At 37.1% G+C, this 24718-nt stretch overlaps 1 long non-coding RNA gene across 1 annotated transcript; it reads left to right on the top strand.

Annotated features, from left to right (window-relative positions):
• Positions 1-486: 486 nt before the first annotated feature.
• LOC128638156 (uncharacterized) lies at positions 487-19776 on the top strand. Its single transcript, XR_008399052.1, has 3 exons — positions 487-539; positions 17843-18173; positions 19692-19776. It is a non-coding gene; the product is annotated as an uncharacterized LOC128638156 (long non-coding RNA).
• The last annotated feature ends 4942 nt before the right edge of the window (positions 19777-24718 follow it).

Raw genomic sequence — 24718 nt, 5'->3', positions numbered from 1 at the left:
TTCCGCAGCCTTACTTTGTTTACCTTTTTTTATTTGCAGTGGTCAGTTAGAGACAGATGTAAATCAGTGCCTATATAGATCAAACAATCACTGTGCAGCATGTATTATGGCTAGAGTTTTTAATTCGACAGGAGGCACTTTTTGAGGAAAAATGGAAAGAAGAATGCTATTATTTTTATAATTTATTATAAATGATAATAAAAGCGCACAAACTAAATAATGAAAGTCCATTAAATTCTGTACTAATCATAATAAAACATTTTATTCAGAATTAAATACTTACTTTAATGTCCCTTTAATTTAAAACATCATTTTGTGCATTAGACTTTCCTGGTTTACTAATCTGTATTGGCTGAAACAGATTGAAAGGAAAGAAGTAACAGCGAATGGGCTTTGTGCCTTCTGGCAATGCCAACAGTTAATCATTAAAGGAGCTGAGAAAGAACTCCGAATAGATCACTATTCTGAACACAGATCCGTTCAGAAGCTGAACACAGATCCATTCTTTTTCATGCCCCCATTAATGCTTCACAGACAAGGTAGGTGTAGACAAATGGCACTGAGAAACAAATAGTAATGCCACCTGGTAACTTCATCTATGGGACAGTACAGACCTGGTTATGGTCTCATTTTTGTTAAAGGGACATAAAAGTACAAGAAGAGAATACTTTATTGTGTCAGAGCTTTTATTATCATTATTATTATTATTACTATTATTTTATTATTATTATTTATTTGCACAGTCTGTAGTGCTTGGTACATAGGTAGGAGTACACATGTTAAAAACAATAGATATGTATAACAAAACAGAACAAACAAAACAAACTAATACAAGAGGAGAAAGGCCCAACTCTGAAGAGCTCACAATCTATTATTGCATTATTGATTGCATACAAGTATGTACTTAAACACTGCAAATTAATTAAACACATAGTTAAAGCCAGCTCCAGAGCAGCAATGCACTATTGGGAGCTAGCTGAACACATCTGTTGAGCCAAAGACAAGAGGCATATTTGTGTAGCCACAGTAGTGCATTGCTGCTCCTAAGCCTAACTAGGTGTGCTTTTTAACAAAGGATATGAGAACAAAGAAAATTTGATAACATAGGTAAATTAAGATATTTCTTAAAATTGTTTTATTCTGACTTTTATGTCCATTTAAATCTACGTTCATCTTGGTTATTCTGTCATGCTGGGATAGATGCACTAACAGCCTCTCCACCAGTCTCCCTAGGTCCTAAGTTATTCTATAATGATCCTTAGAGAATGGATGACTGAAAAAGAAGACTCTGTGAATTTAGTCATCTGTGATCACTAGCATTCATTTGCTATAGGTATATGATTAGATCTGAGCCCTAAAATTAGAACAAAGGTGAATTCAGTCATTTGTAGCAATTAAAGGGACATTACACACTAAATAAATGCTAGATAGAATGAAGCATTCAAAGAAAAGATTAGTCTGCGAATAATATGTAAATGCATTTTTTTTTAAAGTGTCATTAGCTGTTTAAATATTGACAAAATAAGTGTAAAGTTTTAGTGTCTATAAAACAATGAGAGCTGCCATGTTGTAACTTAGGTTATCTTCTCTGCCGTGGCCAATTAGGGAAGTTATAAATAGGTCACTAGAGTGTGCAGCCATTGGCTGTGCGGAATATAACAGTGTTCTGCACTTCTATTTCTAACAGGAACTGAAAAGCTCACAATTTAAGAATAGCATTACAGGAAAAGGGGGACAAAATAAATAATGAAACTGTATATTGCAGATTTGTTTTATATACACAATTTTTCATTTTATATTGCTATCTCAAACTGTTTAATGTCCATTTAATGTGTAAACATTGCAGACTCGTTCAAGTGAGCAGCAAGAAATCCATAAGGATTCCATATTTAAAAGTTCTCCAGCTTCATTATAGGATGCCATGTTTTACTACACAACTTTATCCTTATAATTTCTGTATACAAAAACTAAATTTCTTTCATGTAATTAGCAAGAGTCCATGAGCTAGTGACGTATGAGATATACATTCCTACCAGGAGGGGCAAAGTTTCCCAAACCTCAAAATGCCTATAAATACACCCCTCACCACACCCACAATTCAGTTTTACAAACTTTGCCTCCGATGGAGGTGGTGAAGTAAGTTTGTGCTAGATTCTACGTTGATATGCGCTCCGCAGCAAGTTGGAGCCCGGTTTTCCTCTCAGCGTGCAGTGAATGTCAGAGGGATGTGAGGAGAGTATTGCCTATTTGAATGCAGTGATCTCCTTCTACGGGGTCTATTTCATAGGTTCTCTGTTATCGGTCGTAGAGATTCATCTCTTACCTCCCTTTTCAGATCGACGATATACTCTTATATATACCATTACCTCTGCTGATTCTCGTTTCAGTACTGGTTTGGCTATCTGCTATATGTAGATGAGTGTCCTGGGGTAAGTAAATCTTATTTTCTGTGACACTCCAAGCTATGGTTGGGCACTTTGTTTATAAAGTTCTAAATATATGTATTCAAACATTTATTTGCCTTGACTCAGAATGTTCAACTTTCCTTATTTTCAGACAGTCAGTTTCATATTTGGGATAATGCATTTTAAATTCAACATTTTTCTTACCTTAAAATTTGACTTTTTCCCTGTGGGCTGTTAGGCTCGCGGGGGCTGAAAATGCTTCATTTTATTGCGTCATTCTTGGCGCGGACTTTTTTGGCGCAAAAATTCTATTTCCGTTTCCGGCGTCATACGTGTCGCCGGAAGTTGCGTCATTTTTTTGACGTTATTTTGCGCCAAAAATGTCGGCGTTCCGGATGTGGCGTCATTTTTGGCGCCAAAAAGCATTTAGGCGCCAAATAATGTGGGCGTCTTATTTGGCGCGAAAAAATATGGGCGTCGCTTTTGTCTCCACATTATTTAAGTCTCATTTTTTATTGCTTCTGGTTGCTAGAAGCCTGTTCTTTGGCATTTTTTCCCATTCCTGAAACTGTCATTTAAGGAATTTGATCAATTTTGCTTTATATATATGTTGTTTTTTCTCTTACATATTGCAAGATGTCTCACGTTGCATCTGAGTCAGAAGATACTACAGGAAAATCGCTGTCAAGTACTGAATCTACCAAAGCTAAGTGTATCTGCTGTAAACTTTTGGTAGCTATTCCTCCAGCTGTTGTTTGTATTGATTGTCATGACAAACTTGTTAAAGCAGATAATATTTCCTTTAGTAAAGTACCATTGCCTGTTGCAGTTCCTTCAACATCTAAGGTGCAGAATGTTCCTGATAATATAAGAGATTTTGTTTCTGAATCCATAAAGAAGGCTATGTCTGTTATTTCTCCTTCTAGTAAACGTAAAAAATCTTTTAAAACTTCTCTCCCTACAGATGAATTTTTAAATGAACATCATCATTCTGATTCTGATGATTCCTCTGGTTCAGAGGATTCTGTCTCAGAGGTTGATGCTGATAAATCTTCATATTTATTTTAAATGGAATTTATTCGTTCTTTACTTAAAGAAGTACTAATTGCTTTAGAAATAGAGGATTCTGGTCCTCTTGATACTAATTCTAAACGTTTAGATAAGGTATTTAAAGCTCCTGTGGTTATTCCAGAAGTTTTTCCTGTTCCTGATGCTATTTCTGCAGTAATTTCCAAAGAATGGGATAATTTGGGTAATTCATTTACTCCTTCTAAACGTTTTAAGCAATTATATCCTGTGCCGTCTGACAGATTAGAATTTTGGGACAAGATCCCTAAAGTTGATGGGGCTATTTCTACCCTTGCTAAACGTACTACTATTCCTACGTCAGATGGTACTTCGTTTAAGGATCCTCTAGATAGGAAAATTGAATCCTTTCTAAGAAAAGCTTATCTGTGTTCAGGTAATCTTCTTAGACCTGCTATATCTTTGGCTGATGTTGCTGCAGCTTCAACTTTTTGGTTGGAAACTTTAGCGCAACAAGTAACACATCGTGATTCTCATGATATTATTATTCTCCTTCAGCATGCTAATAATTTTATCTGTGATGCCATTTTTGATATTATCAGACTTGATGTCAGGTTTATGTCTCTAGCTATTTTAGCTAGAAGAGCTTTATGGCTTAAAACTTGGAATGCTGATATGGCTTCTAAATCAACTTTACTTTCCATTTCTTTCCAGGGTAACAAATTATTTGGTTCTCAGTTGGATTCCATTATTTCAACTGTTACTGGTGGGAAAGGAACTTTTTTACCACAGGATAAAAAATCTAAAGGTAAAAACAGGGCTAATAATCGTTTTCGTTCCTTTCGTTTCAACAAAGAACAAAAGCCTGATCCTTCATCCTCAGGAGCAGTTTCAGTTTGGAGACCATCTCCAGTCTGGAATAAATCCAAGCCAGCTAGAAAGGCAAAGCCTGCTTCTAAGTCCACATGAAGGTGCGGCCCTCATTCCAGCTCAGCTGGTAGGGGGCAGGTTACTTTTTTTCAAGGAAATTTGGATCAATTCTGTTCACAATCTTTGGATTCAGAGCATTGTTTCAGAAGGGTACAGAATTGGTTTCAAGTTGAGACCTCCTGCAAAGAGATTTTTTCTTTCCCGTGTCCCAGTAAATCCAGTAAAAGCTCAAGCATTTCTGAAATGTGTTTCAGATCTAGAGTTGACTGGAGTAATTATGCCAGTTCCAGTTCCGGAACAGGGGATGGGGTTTTATTCAAATCTCTTCATTGTACCAAAGAAGGAGAATTCTTTCAGACCAGTTCTGGATCTAAAAATATTGAATCGTTATGTAAGGATACCAACGTTCAAGATGGTAACTGTAAGGACTATCTTACCTTTTGTTCAGCAAGGGAATTATATGTCCACAATAGATTTACAGGATGCATATCTGCATATTCCGATTCATCCAGATCATTATCAGTTCCTGAGATTCTCGTTTCTGGACAAGCATTACCAATTTGTGGCTCTGCCGTTTGGCCTAGCTACAGCTCCAAGAATTTTTACAAAGGTTCTCGGTGCCCTGCTGTCTGTAATCAGAGAACAGGGTATTGTGGTATTTCCTTATTTGGACGATATCTTGGTACTTGCTCAGTCTTTACATTTAGCAGAATCTCATACGAATCGACTTGTGTTGTTTCTTCAAGATCATGGTTGGAGGATCAATTTACCAAAAAGTTCTTTGATTCCTCAGACAAGGGTAACTTTTCTGGGTTTCCAGATGGATTCAGTGTCCATGACTCTGTCTTTAACAGACAAGAGACGTCTAAAGTTGATTGCAGCTTGTCGAAACCTTCAGTCACAATCATTCCCTTCGGTAGCCTTATGCATGGAAATTCTAGGTCTTATGACTGCTGCATCGGACGCAATCCCCTTTGCTCGTTTTCACATGCGACCTCTTCAGCTCTGTATGCTGAAGCAATGGTGCAAGGATTACACGAAGATATCTCAATTAATATCTTTAAAACCGATTGTTCGACACTCTCTAACATGGTGGACAAATCACCATCGTTTAATTCAGGGGGCTTCTTTTGTGCTTCCGACCTGGACTGTAATTTCAACAGATGCAAGTCTCACAGGTTGGGGAGCTGTGTGGGGATCTCTGACGGCACAAGGAGTTTGGGAATCTCAGGAGGTGAGATTACCGATCAATATTTTGGAACTCCGTGCAATTTTCAGAGCTCTTCAGTTTTGGCCTCTTCTGAAGAGAGAATCGTTCATTTGTTTTTAGACAGACAATGTCACAACTGTGGCATACATCAATCATCAAGGAGGGACTCACAGTCCTCTGGCTATGAAAGAAGTATCTCGAATTTTGGTTTGGGCGGAATCCAGCTCCTGTCTAATCTCTGCGGTTCATATCCCAGGTGTAGACAATTGGGAAGCGGATTATCTCAGTCGCCAAACGTTGCATCCGGGCGAATGGTCTCTTCACCCAGAGGTATTTCTTCAGATTGTTCAAATGTGGGAGCTTCCAGAAATAGATCTGATGGCGTCCCATCTAAACAAGAAACTTCCCAGGTATCTGTCCAGATCCCGGGATCCTCAGGCGGAGGCAGTGGATGCATTATCACTTCCTTGGAAGTATCATCCTGCCTATATCTTTCCGCCTCTAGTTCTTCTTCCAAGAGTAATCTCCAAGATTCTGAAGGAATGCTCGTTTGTTCTGCTGGTAGCTCCGGCATGGCCTCACAGGTTTTGGTATGCGGATCTTGTCCGGATGGCCTCTTGCCAACCGTGGACTCTTCCGTTAAGACCAGACCTTCTGTCACAAGGTCCTTTTTTCCATCAGGATCTGAAATCCTTAAACTTAAAGGTATGGAGATTGAACGCTTGATTCTTGGTCAAAGAGGTTTCTCTGACTCTGTGATTAATACTATGTTACAGGCTCGTAAATCTGTATCTCGAGAGATATATTATAGAGTCTGGAAGACTTATATTTCTTGGTGTCTTTCTCATCATTTTTCCTGGCATTCTTTTAGAATACCGAGAATTTTACAGTTTCTTCAGGATGGTTTAGATAAGGGTTTGTCCGCAAGTTCTTTGAAAGGACAAATCTCTGCTCTTTCTGTTCTTTTTCACAGAAAGATTGCTATTCTTCCTGATATTCATTGTTTTGTACAAGCTTTGGTTCGTATAAAACCTGTCATTAAGTCAATTTCTCCTCCTTGGAGTTTGAATTTGGTTCTGGGAGCTCTTCAAGCTCCTCCGTTTGAACCTATGCATTCATTGGACATTAAATTACTTTCTTGGAAAGTTTTGTTCCTTTTGGCCATCTCTTCTGCCAGAAGAGTTTCTGAATTATCTGCTCTTTCTTGTGAGTCTCCTTTTCTGATTTTTCATCAGGATAAGGCGGTGTTGCGAACTTCTTTTGAATTTTTACCTAAAGTTGTGAATTCCAACAACATTAGTAGAGAAATTGTGGTTCCTTCATTATGTCCTACTCCTAAGAATTCTAAGGAGAAATCGTTGCATTCTTTGGATGTTGTTAGAGCTTTGAAATATTATGTTGAAGCTACGAAATTTTTTCGTAAGACTTCTAGTCTATTTGTTATCTTTTCCGGTTCTAGAAAAGGCCAGAAAGCTTCTGCCATTTCTTTGGCATCTTGGTTGAAATCTTTAATTCATCTTGCCTATGTTGAGTCGGGTAAAACTCCGCCTCAGAGAATTACAGCTCATTCTACTAGGTCAGTTTCTACTTCCTGGGCGTTTAGGAATGAAGCTTCGGTTGACCAGATCTGCAAAGCAGCAACTTGGTCCTCTTTGCATACTTTTACTAAATTCTACCATTTTGATGTATTTTCTTCTTCTGAAGCAGTTTTTGGTAGAAAAGTACTTCAGGCAGCGGTTTCAGTTTGAATCTTCTGCTTATGTTTTTCGTTAAACTTTATTTTGGGTGTGGATTATTTTCAGCAGGAATTGGCTGTCTTTATTTTATCCCTCCCTCTCTAGTGACTCTTGTGTGGAAAGATCCACATCTTGGGTAGTCATTATCCCATACGTCACTAGCTCATGGACTCTTGCTAATTACATGAAAGAAAACATAATTTATGTAAGAACCTGATAAATTCATTTCTTTCATATTAGCAAGAGTCCATGAGGCCCGCCCTTTTTTTGTGGTGGTTATGATTTTTTTGTATAAAGCACAATTATTCCAATTCCTTATTTTATATGCTTTCGCACTTTTTTATCACCCCACTTCTTGGCTATTCGTTAAACTGAATTGTGGGTGTGGTGAGGGGTGTATTTATAGGCATTTTGAGGTTTGGGAAACTTTGCCCCTCCTGGTAGGAATGTATATCTCATACGTCACTAGCTCATGGACTCTTGCTAATATGAAAGAAATGAATTTATCAGGTAAGTTCTTACATAAATTATGTTATTTGTGAACTGCTGTATTGTATTTATTTTTGCCATCTCTTTTATAAATATAGCATGATAGCAACTAGTGGTACCTCTATATGTTTAAAATAATGTAATGATGTAATACGTGTCTAAACTTAAAGGGACAGTCTATTCCAGAATTTTTATTGTTTCATAAAATAGATAATCCCTTTATTACCCATCCCTCAGTTTTGCATAACCAACATAGTTATATTAATATACTTTTTACCTCTGTTATTACCTTGTATCTAAGCATCTTCTGACAGCCCCCTGATCACATGACATTTTTATTTATTATCTATTGACTTGCATTTTAGCCAATTAGTGCTGTGTTGTGCTGGCTCTTAAAGGGACATAATACTCATATGCTAAATCACTTGAAACTGATGCAGTATAACTGTAAAAAGCTGACAGGAAAATATCACCTCTATGTAAAAAAGGAAGATATTTTACCTCCCAATTTCCTCAGCTCAGCAGAGTAAGTTCTGTGTAAAAAATATACTTCAGCTGTTGCTCAGCTGCAGGTAAAAAAAATAAAATAAATGAAGAAATGAACAGCAGCCAATCAGCATCAGCAGTGCTGAGGTTATTAACTCTTTTACTGTGATCTCATGAGATTTCCCTTAACTCTCATGAGATTTCATAGTAAACTTCCTTAAACTGAATAGGGAAATAAGATGAGTGTGCACGTAAGATCACTCCCTTAGCTGTCCCGAGACAGACATACTGATTTGCTGCTTAGAAGTCCTTTACAATGGGATGTGGCTACTGAGGAATTTTTGAGGTAAAATATCTTTCTTTTTTACATAGAGATGTTCAGGTGATATTTTCTAGTCAGCTTTTTACAGCTATGCTGCATCACTTTCAAGTGTTTCAGCATTTGGGTATCATGGCCCTTTAAATAACTCAACGGACAACCAGATGTGGACTCCTTGCTCAGTGTGCTTAGAGGAATATGGCTACATCTCACTGACGAGGCCCAATGAAGGCCGAAACGATCGTCTGGGGTTGCTGTGTTCCCTTTTCAGAGAGGAATTGCCTGGTATTTCGGCGCTGCACTGACCGTAATAGGCGGGATCAGACTGATATACTACAGGAAAGTTCTACTCTGTGAAAAAGCATTACTAGGCTAAAAAGAAGTTGCACCCAGGTGGTAAATCGCTATAGAACAGGTTAACAATGGTATTGAGCCAGTTGTTCGTTCCTGTGAGTGCACTTCTCTCTGTATGTATTTAGTCTCTCAACGAGCATGAGCACAATGTTATCTATATGGCCCACATGAACTAGCAGTCTCCTGTTGTGAAAAGCAAATAAAAAACCATGTGATAAGAGGCTGTCTGTAGTGGCTTAAAAACAGGCAGAAATTTAGAGATTTAAATGTTATAAAGTATATTAATATAACAATGTTGGTTGTGTTAAGCTGGGGAATGGCTAGTAAAGGTGTTGTCTATCTTTTTAAACCATAACAACGTTAGTGTTGATTGTCTCTTTAAAACTACACTATAATATAGGAGAATGAGGAAGAAAAAAAACTGATAGTGGTTGGAGTGATTAAACCCATAACATTGTAATCTATTTCTAGGCAAATTTTGGGTTAGTATTTTTGAAAAAAGAGGAAAACTATTCTGTAATATATCAATCCTGCCCCCAAATACCAGGAATTATACATCTGCTTCTTTAATTATTATTGTTATTATTATTGCTATAATTAGTATTGTTATTTTGTAAAACACCACAATATTCTACAGTGCTGAACACATGATTAATCTAGAGGTTATGGCTGAGTAGTACAAAAGGTGCAGGGGTTGCTTGACTGAGCTTGTAGAATGGTTAATAGATGGGGACAGTAATGAACAATAAGGGCGGATTTTTATAGAAATCCAAGGGTGTCTGTGTGTGTGTGGGGGGGGGGGGCAGGGAGGGCAAACTACAGTAAATAGGTAGATATGCTATAGTTTCTTCTAATTTTTACTCCTCTGCAACAGGAAAGTTATTTGTCATTAGTCATCAAGCCAACTGTAATATTTTTTAGAATATTCCTTTAAGGGGGGAGATCATGTTGAGAATTTGATAAACTTTCACAAGACAGAGTTGTTGTGCTTTTATCTATGAGACCTGAGGATCTCAGTGCAGAATGGGAGAGAGGCATATTTTGTGATTAATTTAATGCATATGTTGTACACTCACGCATTAAATGTAATATATCATTTTTTCAGTTACGTAAAGGGACACTTTACACCAATTTTCATATAACAGCATGTAATAGACACTACTATAAAAATGAATATGCACAGATATTGATCTAAACATCCAGTATAAAACCTTTTTTTAATAAAAAACTTCTTAGAAGCTCCCAGTTTAACCCTGTTGATGAGGTTAGGCTGGGACACCAAGTGAAAGGGGGCAGGGACAGATAGCAGCCAATCACAAATGCATATACTTATATTCTGTGAATTCTTACACATGCTCAGTTGGAAATGATGACTCAAAAAGTGTAACTATAAAAAGACTGTGCATATTTTGTTAATGGAAATAAATTGGAAAGTTGTTTAAAATGACACGCTCTATCTGAATCATGAAAGTACTACCCCCTCCAAATTGTCAATAAACTTGAGTATTATCATGCGGAAATTCCTGCAGTAAGTGCCTATCATTCTGTAGCAATATATATACAGGTATATATATATAGAAACACATACACTACAGGGAGTGCAGAATTATTAGGCAAGTTGTATTTTTGAGGATTAATTTTATTATTGAACAACAACCATGTTCTCAATGAACCCAAAAAACTCATTAATATCAAATAGTTGAATGAATGAATAGTTTTGAAAGTAGTTTTTAGTTTGTTTTTAGTTATAGCTATTTTAGGGGGATATCTGTGTGTGCAGGTGACTATTACTGTGCATAATTATTAGGCAACTTAACAAAAAACAAATATATACCCATTTCAATTATTTATTTTTACCAGTGAAACCAATATAACATCTCAACATTCACAAATATACATTTCTGACATTCAAAAACAAAACAAAAACAAATCAGTGACCAATATAGCCACCTTTCTTTGCAAGGACACTCAAAAGCCTGCCATCCATGGATTCTGTCAGTGTTTTGATCTGTTCACCATCAACATTGCGTGCAGCAGCAACCACAGCCTCCCAGACACTGTTCAGAGAGGTGTACTGTTTTCCCTCCTTGTAAATCTCACATTTGATGATGGACCACAGGTTCTCAATGGGGTTCAGATCAGGTGAACAAGGAGGCCATGTCATTAGATTTTCTTCTTTTATACCCTTTCTTGCCAGCCACGCTGTGGAGTACTTGGACGCGTGTGATGGAGCATTGTCCTACATGAAAATCATGTTTTTCTTGAAGGATGCAGACTTCTTCCTGTACCACTGCTTGAAGAAGGTGTCTTCCAGAAACTGGCAGTAGGACTGGGAGTTGAGCTTGACTCCATCCTCAACCCGAAAAGGCCCCACAAGCTCATCTTTGATGATACCAGCCCAAACCAGTACTCCACCTCCAACTTGCTGGCGTCTGAGTCGGACTGGAGCTCTCTGCCCTTTACCAATCCAGCCACGGGCCCATCCATCTGGCCCATCAAGACTCACTCTCATTTCATCAGTCCATAAAACCTTAGAAAAATCAGTCTTGAGATATTTCTTGGCCCTGTCTTGACGTTTCAGCTTGTGTGTCTTGTTCAGTGGTGGTCGTCTTTCAGCCTTTCTTACCTTGGCCATGTCTCTGAGTATTGCACACCTTGTGCTTTTGGGCACTCCAGTGATGTTGCAGCTCTGAAATATGGCCAAACTGGTGGCAAGTGGCATCTTGGCAGCTGCACGCTTGACTTTTCTCAGTTCATGGGCAGTTATTTTGCGCCTTGGTTTTTCCACACGCTTCTTGCGACCCTGTTGACTATTTTGAATGAAACGCTTGATTGTTCGATGATCACGCTTCAGAAGCTTTGCAATTTTAAGAGTGCTGCATCCCTCTGCAAGATATCTCACTATTTTTGACTTTTCTGAGCCTGTCAAGTCCTTCTTTTGACCCATTTTGCCAAAGGAAAGGAAGTTGCCTAATAATTATGCACAGGGTGTTGATGTAATTAGACCACACCCCTTCTCATTACAGAGATGCACATCACCTAATATGCTTTATTGGTAGTAGGCTTTCGAGCCTATACAGCTTGGAGTAAGACAACATGCATAAAGAGGATGATGTGGTCAAAATACTCATTTGCCTAATAATTCTGCACTCCCTGTATATAGCAAAAGAATGTGGACACCTGACCATTACACCTAGATGAGCTTGTTGGACATCCCATTCCAAAACCATGGGCATTAATATGGAGTGCCCCCCCCCCTTTTGTGGCTATAACAGCCGCAGGTATTCTGGGAAGGCTTTATATAAGGAGTGTGTATGTGGGAATTTGTGCCCATTCAGCCAAAAGAGCATTTGTGAGGTCAGGCACTGATGTTGGACAAGAAGGTTCTGCTCGCGATCAGCATTTTAATTCATCCCTAAAGTGTTCAGAGGGGTTGAGGTCAGGGCTCTGTGCAGATGACTCAAGCTCCTCCACAACAAACTTGTTAAACCATGTGCTTTGTGCACAGGGGACACAGTCATTGAGGGATAAGAAAGGAACTTGCCCAAATGATGCCTCAGAGTTGGAGGCACACAATTGTCTAAAATCTTTTTGTATCCTGTGGCATTAAAGGGCCATTATATTAAATAAATACATGCGCTAATCTGTGCTGATTTGTATGCACCTGTTAGCAATGAGTGAGGCTGAAACAACTGGACTCAATAATTAGATGAGGTGTTTTTGGCCATATAGTGTGTGTGTTTAAGTGCACAATCAGAACGGACAAGTTTAAAGTTTGTCGAGCATGTTTTAGAAGTTTTTCTTCTCTATTTTTACATTGTATATTAGCTGTTTTAGTTTTTTTTTCTTTAGTGAAAGTGATATTTTGCAATCCACTTGTAATCTGGCCCAAAATAATAATCAAACCATATATTGTCTATCTGTTTCAAGACAGATCCTAAATGCCTGATAACAAAACTTTAGGTCATTTTATTAACTAACTTTACTACAAAATATACAAATCCCATTTTATAATATTTTACAGACTCTATATCTCTCTCTCACCCAATTCATTTCTCTTTCTATTTTCATGTGTCCTTGTGTATGTGTGCATTACGTATGTGTGTGTCCTTGTATATGCATATGTGTGTGTCCATGTGTATATGTCTGTGTGTGTGTGTATTCATGTGTGTGTCCATGTGTATATGTCGGTGTGTGTGTGTCCATGTGTGTATGTCTGTGTTTGTGTTCATGTGTGTGTGTGTGTCCATGTGCATCTGTCTGTGTGTGTGTATTCATGTCTATGTGTGTGTGTCCATGTGTATATGTCTGTGTGTGTGTATTCATGTGTGTGTCCATGTGTATATGTCGATGTGTGTGTCCATGTGTGTATGTCTGTGTTTGTGTTCATGTGTGTGTGTGTCCATGTGCATCTGTCTGTGTGTGTGTGTGTATTCATGTCTATGTGTGTGTGTCCATGTGTATATGTCTGTGTGTGTGTATCCATGTGTATATGTCTATGTGTGTGTTCTTGTGTGTGTCCATGTGTATGTGTGTGTGTCCATGTGTATATGTCTCTCTGTGTGTGTGTCCATATGTATATGAATGTCTGTGTGTGTCCATGTGTATATGTCTGTGTGTGTATGTGTGTCCATGTGTATATGTCTGTGTGTGCATGGTAGTGTGTGTGTGTGTGTGTGTGTCCATGTGTATACGTCTGTGTATGTATTCATGTGTATGTGTGTGTCCATGTGTATATGTCTGTGTGTATGTGTGTGTGTGTTAATGTGTGTGTGTCCATGTGTATATTTATTTATTATTATTATAGTTTATTTATGAAGCGCTAACATATTCCGCAGTGCTGTCCATGGATACAATTCATTTAAATAAAACAATATAAGACTTGTAAGAGACAGGACAAAATTTACAAACACATACAGGAGGGACTGAGGGCCCTATTCCTGTGGGAATTTACAATCTAGATGGGTAGGAGGTTGAGAAACAGGAGTGTGTGTATTCATGTGTGTGTCCATGTGTATATGTGTGTGTATTCATGTGTGTGTGTCCATGTGTATATGTCTGTGTGTGTATTCATGTTTGTGTGTGTGTCCATGTGTATATGTCTGTGTGTATTCATGTGTGTGTGTCCATGTGTATATGTCTGTGTGTGTGTATTCATGTTTGTGTGTGTCCATGTGTACATGTCTGTGTGAATTCATGTGTGTGTGTGTGTCCATGTGTATATGTGTGTGTATTCATGTGTGTGTGTCCATGTGTATATGTCTGTGTGTGTGTATTCATGTTTGTGTGTGTGTCCATGTGTATATGTCTGTGTGTATTCATGTGTGTGTGTGTCCATGTGTATATGTGTGTGTATTCATGTGTGTGTGTGTGTCCATGTGTATATGTGTGTGTATTCATGTGTGTGTGTCCATGTGTATATGTCTGTGTGTGTGTATTCATGTTTGTGTGTGTGCCCATGTGTATATGTCTGTGTGTATTCATGTGTGTGTGTGTCTATGCTTATGTAAGTGTGTCCATGGATATGTATGTGTGTTCATGTGTATATGTGTGTGAGTTTGTCTATGGGCTCCATTTACAAAGCTATGATAGCAGCTTCAGAACCACAGTATTTTAGGTTTGAGTGAGTGGGCCTGTAATACTAGTTAAGTAGCAGCAGTCTTAAGACCCTGCTAATAAAAGGGACAGTCAAGTCCAAAAAAAACTTTCATGTTTCAAATAAGGCATGTAATTTTAAACAACTTTCCAATTTACTTTTATCGCCCATTTTGCTTTGTTCTCTTGGTATTGTTATTTGAAAGCTAAACCTAGGAAGGCTCATATGATAATTTCTAAGCCCTTGAAGGCCGTCTCTAATCACGTGCTTTTTTATTTGCTTTTCACAACAGGGGAGAGCTAGTTCCTGTAAGCCATATAGATAACATTGTGATCACCCCTGTGAATTGTGGCAGACACTGCACTAATTGACTAAAATAAAAGTCAATAGATAATAAATAAAATGTCATGTGATCAGGGGGCTGGAAGAAGGTTCTTAGATACAAGGTAATCACAGAGGTAAAAAGTATATTTGGTTATGCAAACTGGGAAATGGGTAATAAAGGGATTATCTATCTTTTTAAACAACAAAAATTCTGGTGTTGACTGTCCCTTTAACTTCTACGCCATCTAAAGTGTGGCAGATTTTAACCATCCTGATCAGATCTGCGTGCAAACAGGGGGCATCATTGCACAAGCAGTGGCTCTTAAAAGTGAAATGCAGCTGCGAGGCTGGCCATATAAGGTTCATGACATCATCTGCTAGTCTTTTATTAAATGGAGTCCATGTGTGTATGTGTGTGCTTTCTTACATGTGTGTGTGTGTGTGTATGTGTGCATCTCTATGTGTGTATGTGTGTGTGTGTGTATGTGTGCATCTCCATGTTTGTATGTGTGCATCTTCATGTGTGTATATGTGTATGTGTGCATCTTCATGACATCATCTGCTAGTCTTTTATTAAATGGAGTCCATGTGTGTATGTGTGTGCTTTCTTACATGTGTGTGTGTGTGTGTGTGTATGTGTGCATCTCTATGTGTGTATGTGTGTGTGTGCGTGTATGTGTGCATCTCCATGTTTGTATGTGTGCATCTTCATGTGTGTATATGTGTATGTGTGCATCTCCATGTTTGTATGTGTGCATCTTCATGTGTGTATATGTGTATGTGTGTATGTGTGCATCTCCATGTTTGTATGTGTGCATCTTCATGTGTGTATATGTGTATGTGTGTATGTGTGCATCTTCATGTGTGTATATGTGTATGTGTGTATGTGTGCATCTCCATGTTTGTATGTGTGCATCTTCATGTGTGTATATGTGTATGTGTGCATCTTCTTGTGTGTATATGTGTATGTGTGTATGTGTGCATCTCCATGTTTGTATGTGTGCATCTTCATGTGTGTATATGTGTATGTGTGCATCTTCATGTGTGTATATGTGTATATGTGTATGTGTGCATCTCCATGTTTGTATGTGGGCATCTTCATGTGTGTATATGTGTATGTGTGCATCTTCATGTGTGTATATGTGTATGTGTGCATCTTCATGTGTGTATATGTGTATGTGTGCATCTTCTTGTGTGTATATGTGTATGTGTGTATGTGTGCATCTCCATGTTTGTATGTGGGCATCTTCATGTGTGTATATGTGTATGTGTGCATCTTCATGTGTGTATATGTGTATATGTGTGTGTGCGTGTATGTGTGCATCTCTATGTGTGTATGTGTGTGTGTGTGTATGTGTGCATCTCCATGTTTGTATGTGTGCATCTTCATGTGTGTATATGTGTATGTGTGCATCTTCTTATGTGTATATGTGTATGTGTGCATCTTCATGTGTGTATATGTGTATGTGTGCATCTTCATGTGTGTATATGTGTATGTGTGTATATGTGTGTGTATGTGTGCATCTCTATGTGTGTATGTGTGTGTGTATGTGTGCATCTTCATGTGTGTATATGTTTATGTGTGTATATGTGTGTGTGTGTGTGTGTATGTGTGCATCTCTATGTGTGTATGTGTGTGTGTATGTGTGCATCTCTATGTGTGTATGTGTGCATCTTCATGTGTGTATATGTTTATGTGTGTATATGTGTGTGTGTATATGTGTGTGTGTATGTGTGCATCTCTATGTGTGTATGTGTGTGTGTATGTGTGCATCTCTATGTGTGTGTGTGTGTATGTGTGCATCTCTATGTGTGTATGTGTGTGTGTATGTGTGCATCTCTATGTGTGTGTGTGTGTGTGTGTGTATGTGTGCATCTCTATGTGTGTGTGTGTGTGTGTGTGTATGTGTGCATCTCTATGTGTATAAGTGTGTGTGTATGTGTGCATCTCTATGTGTGTGTGTGTGTATGTGTGCATCTCTATGTGTGTGTGTGTATGTGTGCATCTCTATGTGTATAAGTGTGTGTGTATGTGTGCATCTCCATGTGTGTGTATGTGTGCATTTTAATGTGTGTGTCCCGGGTTCGTGTCTATTCCTGTCTTTGTGTGAGTGCATTTCTGCTTTTGTGCGCATGTGTTTATGTATCCCTCTCTGTGTGCTTGTTAGTGCATCCTTGCTTATGTGGTTGTGTGTGTCTTTACTAGTAAATATCTGAACCGTATGTCATGCCTGCTGCCATTTAATCAGTATGTGCAGCCTCTGTCTGACGCCATCTGAAGAAAATCTTCTTATGTAAAATAATTCATTTTTATTAATATATCAGTGTGTAAATATAACAGTGTATAGCCGCTGCAAACATTTGGCATTGAACAAGTGGGCCAATAAGAGATACTTACTGAACCAGTGCGCGCGTGTTTAAATTCTCTCATATGGATAATAGATTTTTTTTAGCAAATTGTCCCTTTAAACACCGTTCTTTATATAAAGGGATATACCTGTAAATGTGCAAAAAGAAAATGCTGTGATGTGTTAGAACTTGTTATTGTACTGTTGCTTGCACATAACTAGGCATTTAACCCCGTACATGAGTTAAAAACACAATCTTTTAGAAAAGCTCATCAAATGATTTATCTACAATAAACCACACAAACTTTAATGGTAAATCTGGTAGAAAAATCATTAGGCCACAGCATTGTGGTCAACCCCATAGTCAAAATCAGCTCCAGAGTAGTGATGCATCATGCACTACTGGGAGCTATCTGGTAATTGGTAACTACACACATATTCCTCTTGTCATTGGCTCACTAGATGTGGCCCTAGTAGTACATGTCTGCTCTGAAAATGACTTTCATAACATGTTTAATCCCTTTGCAGTAAACCATTAGAGCATTGTATCTTTACACATACATGACCCTTTAACTACAAGCTCCTTTATAGTGTAATTCTGTGTCATCTCCCCCTGCAGATGTCTCAAGCAACAGATTACTTTCATAGGTCCAGTCTCATCGTTCATATTTATCCAAATGGTTAGAGAAGAACCCAGCGGTGATCATTCAGTGGCTGTATGAAGCAGATGTCTTGTCCCAGGACTCAGGAGCAATATTTTACTCTTCTAGAGCGCCGGCCCAGCAGCAACCAGATGATTTCTCTGCTAGAGCTGGTGACCAAGAATGAAGAGAGTTGCAGAATATTTGTGCAAGTCCTTTGGCAGGTGCAGGAACATTACTGCCCCGAGCTACAATCCTGGCTGATGGATACATTTACTTTATACTTCCAAGAGGCACCTGGTCCCAGTGGTAAGGACAAAACTTCATAAAAAATACCTTAAAGCAGACATCCTCAAACTTGGCCCTCCAGAGGTTTCGGAACTACATTTCCCATGATGCTCAGCCAGCATATCAGCTGGCTGAGCATCATGGGAAATGTAGTTCCAAAACCTCTGGAGGGCCAAGTTTGAGGATGTCTGCTTTAAAGGGACTTATAGCATTTTTCCAGCTTAAAGGGACACTCAAGTCAAAATAAACTTGTATGATTTAGAAAGAGCATGCAGTTTTTAAAACAGTTTCCAATTGACTTCCATTATCGAATTTTGCACAGTCTTTTTATATTCACACTTTTTGGGGAGCAAGATCCTACTGAGCATGTGCACAAGCTCACAGGGTATACGTATACTAGTATGTGATTGGCTGATGTCTGTCACATGATACAGGGAGCAGGAAAATGGGAGAAAAAAAATAAATTTGTCAGAAATAAATCTACCGCTTGTTTGAAATTCAGAGTAGGTGTTATTGCATTGTTTTTTTTGTTATGTGCTTGTTAACTGAAGTGTCCCTTGCTAGTGGCCCAAGTGACACCAGGGGTACACATACCACAGGTTGAAAAACTAGGCTTAACACAGTAGAATAGCATAATCAATACATTCAGAATAAGCAAACAATGCAAAAACACTTTGTTTCAAATTCAAATAAGTAATAGCTTTTTTCTGACACATGTCAAAGTTAGTTACATTTTCCTTCCTAATGCACAATGTGACAGCCATTAGCCAATCACAAAATGCATACACTTATATACTGTGAATCTTGCACATGCTCAGTAGGACCTGGTAACTCCATATAGATAGTTTGTTCAGATTTAGATAATTAAAAATGAATGGAAAATGTGTTTGCTCTATCTGAATCATGAAAGTTAATTTTTTACTTGACTGACCCTTTTATAATGCATTTCAGTTTTTTATATGCATGTTCATGTCCAGATCAATATTTCATTTTCAAACATACAGAGTAATGTCCTTCTTCACTAGTAGTTGTCTTTATCAGCCAGCAAGCACTTGCAGGAAATACAAAACTAATACTGCAGTATTGTTTTTTACATGTGCAGAGACAAAATAAATTTAGAATAAAATGTTTATCACGAAACAAAATTTTTATTCAGTAATAATTGTTCAGGATTCGCTTGCTAAGTTAAATTTGTTCTTCCAAGCAGCTGGACAGCAGTTTAAAGTTAAATAAAGTTAAAGTAGTAGCTAGTGCTACTTCTACAAGCCAGCAGCAGTATCATTTTTTTTTAATGAGATCAAGATTGTACAAGAATGAAATAGAAGATTACATACTATTGACACAGTAATTAATCAACTGAGAATGACATTGCTGGATCTTTATTGAATAGTGTACATTGGAAGCATTACATTTTCAATTTTAGCTGCATAAATGAATCAATGTTTTTTGTGGCATACACATACTATCCTTCTGATTAATGCAAATAAAGGTGAAGATGTGTTCATTTTAGCATTCATCTAAAAATAATTATCATTACAGAAACTGAGATAACAGACAAGAAGAGGAGATGGGGCTGGTTGAGACTAAAGTCAAGGAAAGAAAAGAAGTACAAACTGGACTCACCAGGCAAGCATTTTTTTTTAATAATTAATTTTAAAAATCCAAATATTTGCAACATTATGAGAATTCTGGTTCTTTATGTATATGTTGCAGACTGTAGGATACTGCTAACCTCTTAAAACAGGGGTCAGCAACCTTGGCACCCCATATGTTTTAGAACTATATTTCCCATGATGCTCAGATAGCCTAAAAAGTGTCTCAGCATCATGGGAAATGTAGTTCCAAAACATCTGTGGTGCCAAGGTCGCTGACCCCTGTCTTAAAGGGACCTTGTACAGTGTATTTTTTTTCTCTTCTATCCTTATGTTCCAAATGGTCAATTTACTGTCTGAAGTATATTAAACTTTTTACAAAAGCTCATTTACCTTTAATTTAATGTTAGCTGGTTTTGTCTGTTGTATCCCCACCTAATAAGTTATTGAAGAAATCATACTTCCCGTGGTGGTGGGAGAGGTACTAAAAGGTTAATTTTCTATTGTTCTCTATTAGTATTGGTCTCACTGTGGATACACTGAGAGATAGTATAACAAGGATTGTGTTTATATAGAGAAAGATAACATAATGAGGTCTGATCTCCCTGTAAGCTAAGCTCATTTGAGTAAATTGTATTTTGTAATGAGCAGAAACTGCTATTTTATATCTAAAAATATACCCCAAAAGGGGCTATTTTCCACACATTTTAAATTCAGCAGCTGGTTATTGGATACACATAAAGAGGAAAACAAATTTAAATCTGTTACATTAGCAAATGTGATATAGTTATAGTAACACAGTACAGAAAACTAAATGTGAGTATGTCTGCTTCTATGTATGGCGGGTAGATCAATTCTCCTGTATATGCCAAACAAGGCCATGTATATACTAAAGAAAATATGGTAGAACATGCAAAATAATAAACAACAATATAAGCAGTTTTCAGGTATTGACCCTAAAACCTATATATATATATATATATATATATATATATATATATATATATATATATATATATATATATATATATATATATATATATATATATATATATATATATATATATATATATATATATATATATATATATATATATATATATATATATATATACAGTATATAAAGAGATAGATGTGAGGGGTTCACAGATACATATGAGGTAAACTGTAGTAGTACCTTAACTTGTGGAGAAAAAAGCTGTCATCCTCAGCGCTGTAAAGCAAACACCCAGGGGAATGACGTTGCTACCTCCAGCGAGTCAGCAGTTGAACTGATTCACAGTAAAGAAGAAGGGATTCCCCAAACTCGAAAATATCACAATTAGTGTCCGCAAGGTACAGCAATCACTATGCATAAGCTGTAAATAAAACTTAGCAAAATTTATTCAGTATGCATTAAAATTGATAAAGACAAACTGACAGTGAAGCGGTAATGCAGCTGTTACGTCATCTGACGTGTTTCACGCCCAACTGGCGCTTTCTCAATTGTGACCTTCTCGACTTGGGGAATCCCTTCTTTTATATATATATATATATATATATATATATATATATATATATATATATATATATATATATAGTTTCAGTAGTAAATAAGCACTATCTGGACTTTGGCCGTCTGTGTAAACAAAAGTTTATTTGTGACGTTTCGGGACACCAAACAGTCCCTTCCTCTGACAAGCAACAATACAAAAATGGCAAACAGACCAACCAGTGGCCCGCCACTTCCTTGAATCTGGACATTCAGTAACTGACATGAGATTCAGAATAATTGATCATGTTCCAAAATTGAGAAGGGGAGGAGATAGAGCTACTATCCTTTTAAGAAAGGAAGCAAGATGGATCTTCGAATTGGGAACCTTACAACCCAGAGGTCTCAATGTCCACACAGGATGGCAGTGTTATCTTTAATAGAGAGTCCATGTATCCTTATGATGTAGAGTCCACGTACCCGATGAGAGTCCATGATCTATTCAGGGGAGCCATAAGATGAGCCCTCTTAGTATTAATCTATATGAATATATATATATGTTTATTTAGTCAACTAGCCACCATACAGTATTATATTTGGTTCTCTCTGTTGGGGGTATTTTATTTAATTTCCCTATGTTCCTCTATACACCAATTACCAGATTGACTCATATTTCTGTTTTTATCTATGTTTTTAACTTTCTTTCCCTTGGCCCGCTGGTGACTAGGTGGAGAGCAATTGAGCATGCAGGGTTGGTTAATATTTATTATGATTCTTTCGGTCATAGACACTGTTGAGCTGTTCATATTTACTTTGTTTTTTTCTTTTTCTTTTGATAAGGCTATATTTATTGGTGCGTTTGGGATAGTGATTAGACTGTAAGTAAGGAGGGGATCAATGCACACCTTATAAAACTTTATCCCAATGTTTTATAGAAATGAGCTGAGGTGAGGGTAGGTAGCGCAAACCAATGCTGATTCCCTGTAAATGATGTGTTATTACCTTAATGTTGGTTGGAAATATCTTTATTTTTCTTCGTTATGCGAGTGTCGTTATGCGAGTGTCGCTGTGAATGTGATATAGCCCAAATTAGTGGGTATTTTTGCTAAGCTTTAATTACTACAATTGCTACTAATTGTGAGTATTCCGTTTGCGTGACTATGTATTAATAATATACTCCTTAAATAAATAAAAAGCCAATGTGCTGGATATGTATAAAACAGTTTTATTGAATCATAAAATATATATATATGTATACGCTTTGCATACTATTGACACCGGTGTCTAATGATACTCTTAAATTCTTAAAAGAAAATTTCTTAAAAGAAAATAAAAAGATAATAAAAAGATGATAAAAAGATAGATAAAAACGTTAGGTAAATACGTTAAGAGTTGCTTGTTTTCACAGTGAAAGCCAATTTACATTGATATGTTACAATATTATTGACATTCAATCTGTATAGATTTTAGCAATGTACTTCATATAGTTCGGATTTTCTAAATTTTTTAAACTTACAGTTTTGGCCGGGTATACGTGATGGTTCACTGTATTATATTAGTGCTATAAAGTACCTTAAAGTCTATCCGTCTGATGACACTTTTTACGTTGGAGAATACTGCGGTTAAATAAATGCCGCTGTTTGATTCCCTTTAGTGACTGAGTTTGCTTGGTGAGTCGTGATGTTAGATCTCTCTGGCGGTTAAATATATGCCGCTATGAGGACTTTGCTGCAGTTGGAGATCAACCTGCTGTAGATAAGAATAGATGGTGTTGTTCTTCGTGGTAATTCACATTGACGTGAATGCTTTGTGCGGTTCCCGTGACCGCTTAGTGTGTTGTCGGTCAGTGACCGATCTAGCTCCTTAAAAGATGATGTTTCCTGATAATTTGTCCGTCAGGTGTGAAATCTTTGCCGCTTCAGATGTTTATTCTTCTGCCTTTGTTTAGTGTCAGTCAGTGACCGGTCAGGCTTTTGTTCTTTGATGTTTGGATAGAAGCGCTCTTCTTGTGTCTTGCAAATCCGTGTGAGGGTGCTCGGGTATCAACGCGTTTTGGCTTCAAAGCCTTTCTCAAGATACCTGATGGGTAGATTGGCCTGCTATTTATACCTGTTTCGGTTAACTGTTTGACTGCCAGTATGGTGTTGTTGTAATTTTCACTTATAGTTAGTTTGTGAATTTGAAGACTTTAACATTCATCAAGACTTGATTCTGGGTAAATTATCATACAGACATAATTTTCAGATGTTTATACTTTAGCGTATGTGAATATCCATTTCTTAATGTGCACAACTTTGCAACATGGCTATAAGGAGTATGTTATTTGACCCAAGTAAACTTGCTATTGTGGAGTAAGATTACGTTCCCCAAATATTTCTCGCTGTGCGCTGGTTTGCTGATTTTTACTAAATGTGTTTAGGGTTTATCTTAATTATACTCATTGTTGTTCTTTGGCATAAAATTCTTTATTGGCACAAACTTTGATTATAGGTAAAATTAAAATAAAATTGATAATACTAAAATCGATACTTAATACTGAAAATTGATTTAAGACTGTGGTAATGGATCATCAAATTAAATATTCTATGGTGTAGAGAGTTATTATATTATTTTATCCAGAATTTACAAAACCTAAAATTCTAAAATTTCAAAATTTTAAAACTCTAAAATTTTCTACTTCGTTGAGGGATTCTAACATATATATATCCCTTTCTAAAAACGTTTGTTCGATTGTTAAACTGGTACATCATTAACTTTAGGTTTGGAGTATTAGGACGTTTAACGATAAGCTGGTACACCTTTAACTTTGCGTTTGGACTATTAGGAAGTATGATGATATATTGTTTCTTATGGGCACGTGTGTCTAATGAATTGTTATTATTTTTGGATTTTGAATTTGATTTCTCCTTGATGTGTTTTATATATGACTATTGTGTGATACGGGTGTAATTAGAGTCCTAATTTCCATAGATATTATGGTTTGGGGTGTGCTATAGGATGGCGTTTAAGTCCATTTCACTATTTAGACCTTTTGGGTGTAGGGTTCCCATTTCGAATATTAATTTAGCTTCTTGGTGGAGAAGTTTTTTTCCTAGATTGCCTCCTCTGCTGTCTGGTTTAATCTTTCTAATACCCCAAAATAACATTTCATTTGGATTTCCTTTATGACATGTTTTGAAGTGTGCATATAATTTTGTGTTGTCTCTTTCTTTTTCAATACTTAGGATGTGTTCTCTCATCCTGTCCTTCAACTTTCTGCTCGTTTGGCCTAAGTATTGAAGTTTGCAAGTGCATTCTATCAGATATATGATATTGTTATCCGTGCATCTGATTATGTCATTTATTTTTACTTCTTTATTTGTCACAGTTGATCTGACTGATTTGGATTTGGTACTATGTTTACATGATTTGCACTCATGGCATGGGAAAAAAACAGATATAGTTTCATTATTAAGGTCTCGTTGGATAGTGTGATTTTTTTGTTGTTTGTACTCGCTAGGCGC

The sequence above is a fragment of the Bombina bombina genome, chromosome 8 (assembly GCF_027579735.1).
Source record: "Bombina bombina isolate aBomBom1 chromosome 8, aBomBom1.pri, whole genome shotgun sequence".
Lineage (NCBI taxonomy): Eukaryota > Metazoa > Chordata > Amphibia > Anura > Bombinatoridae > Bombina > Bombina bombina.
This window is presented reverse-complemented; position numbering and strand designations above follow the sequence as displayed.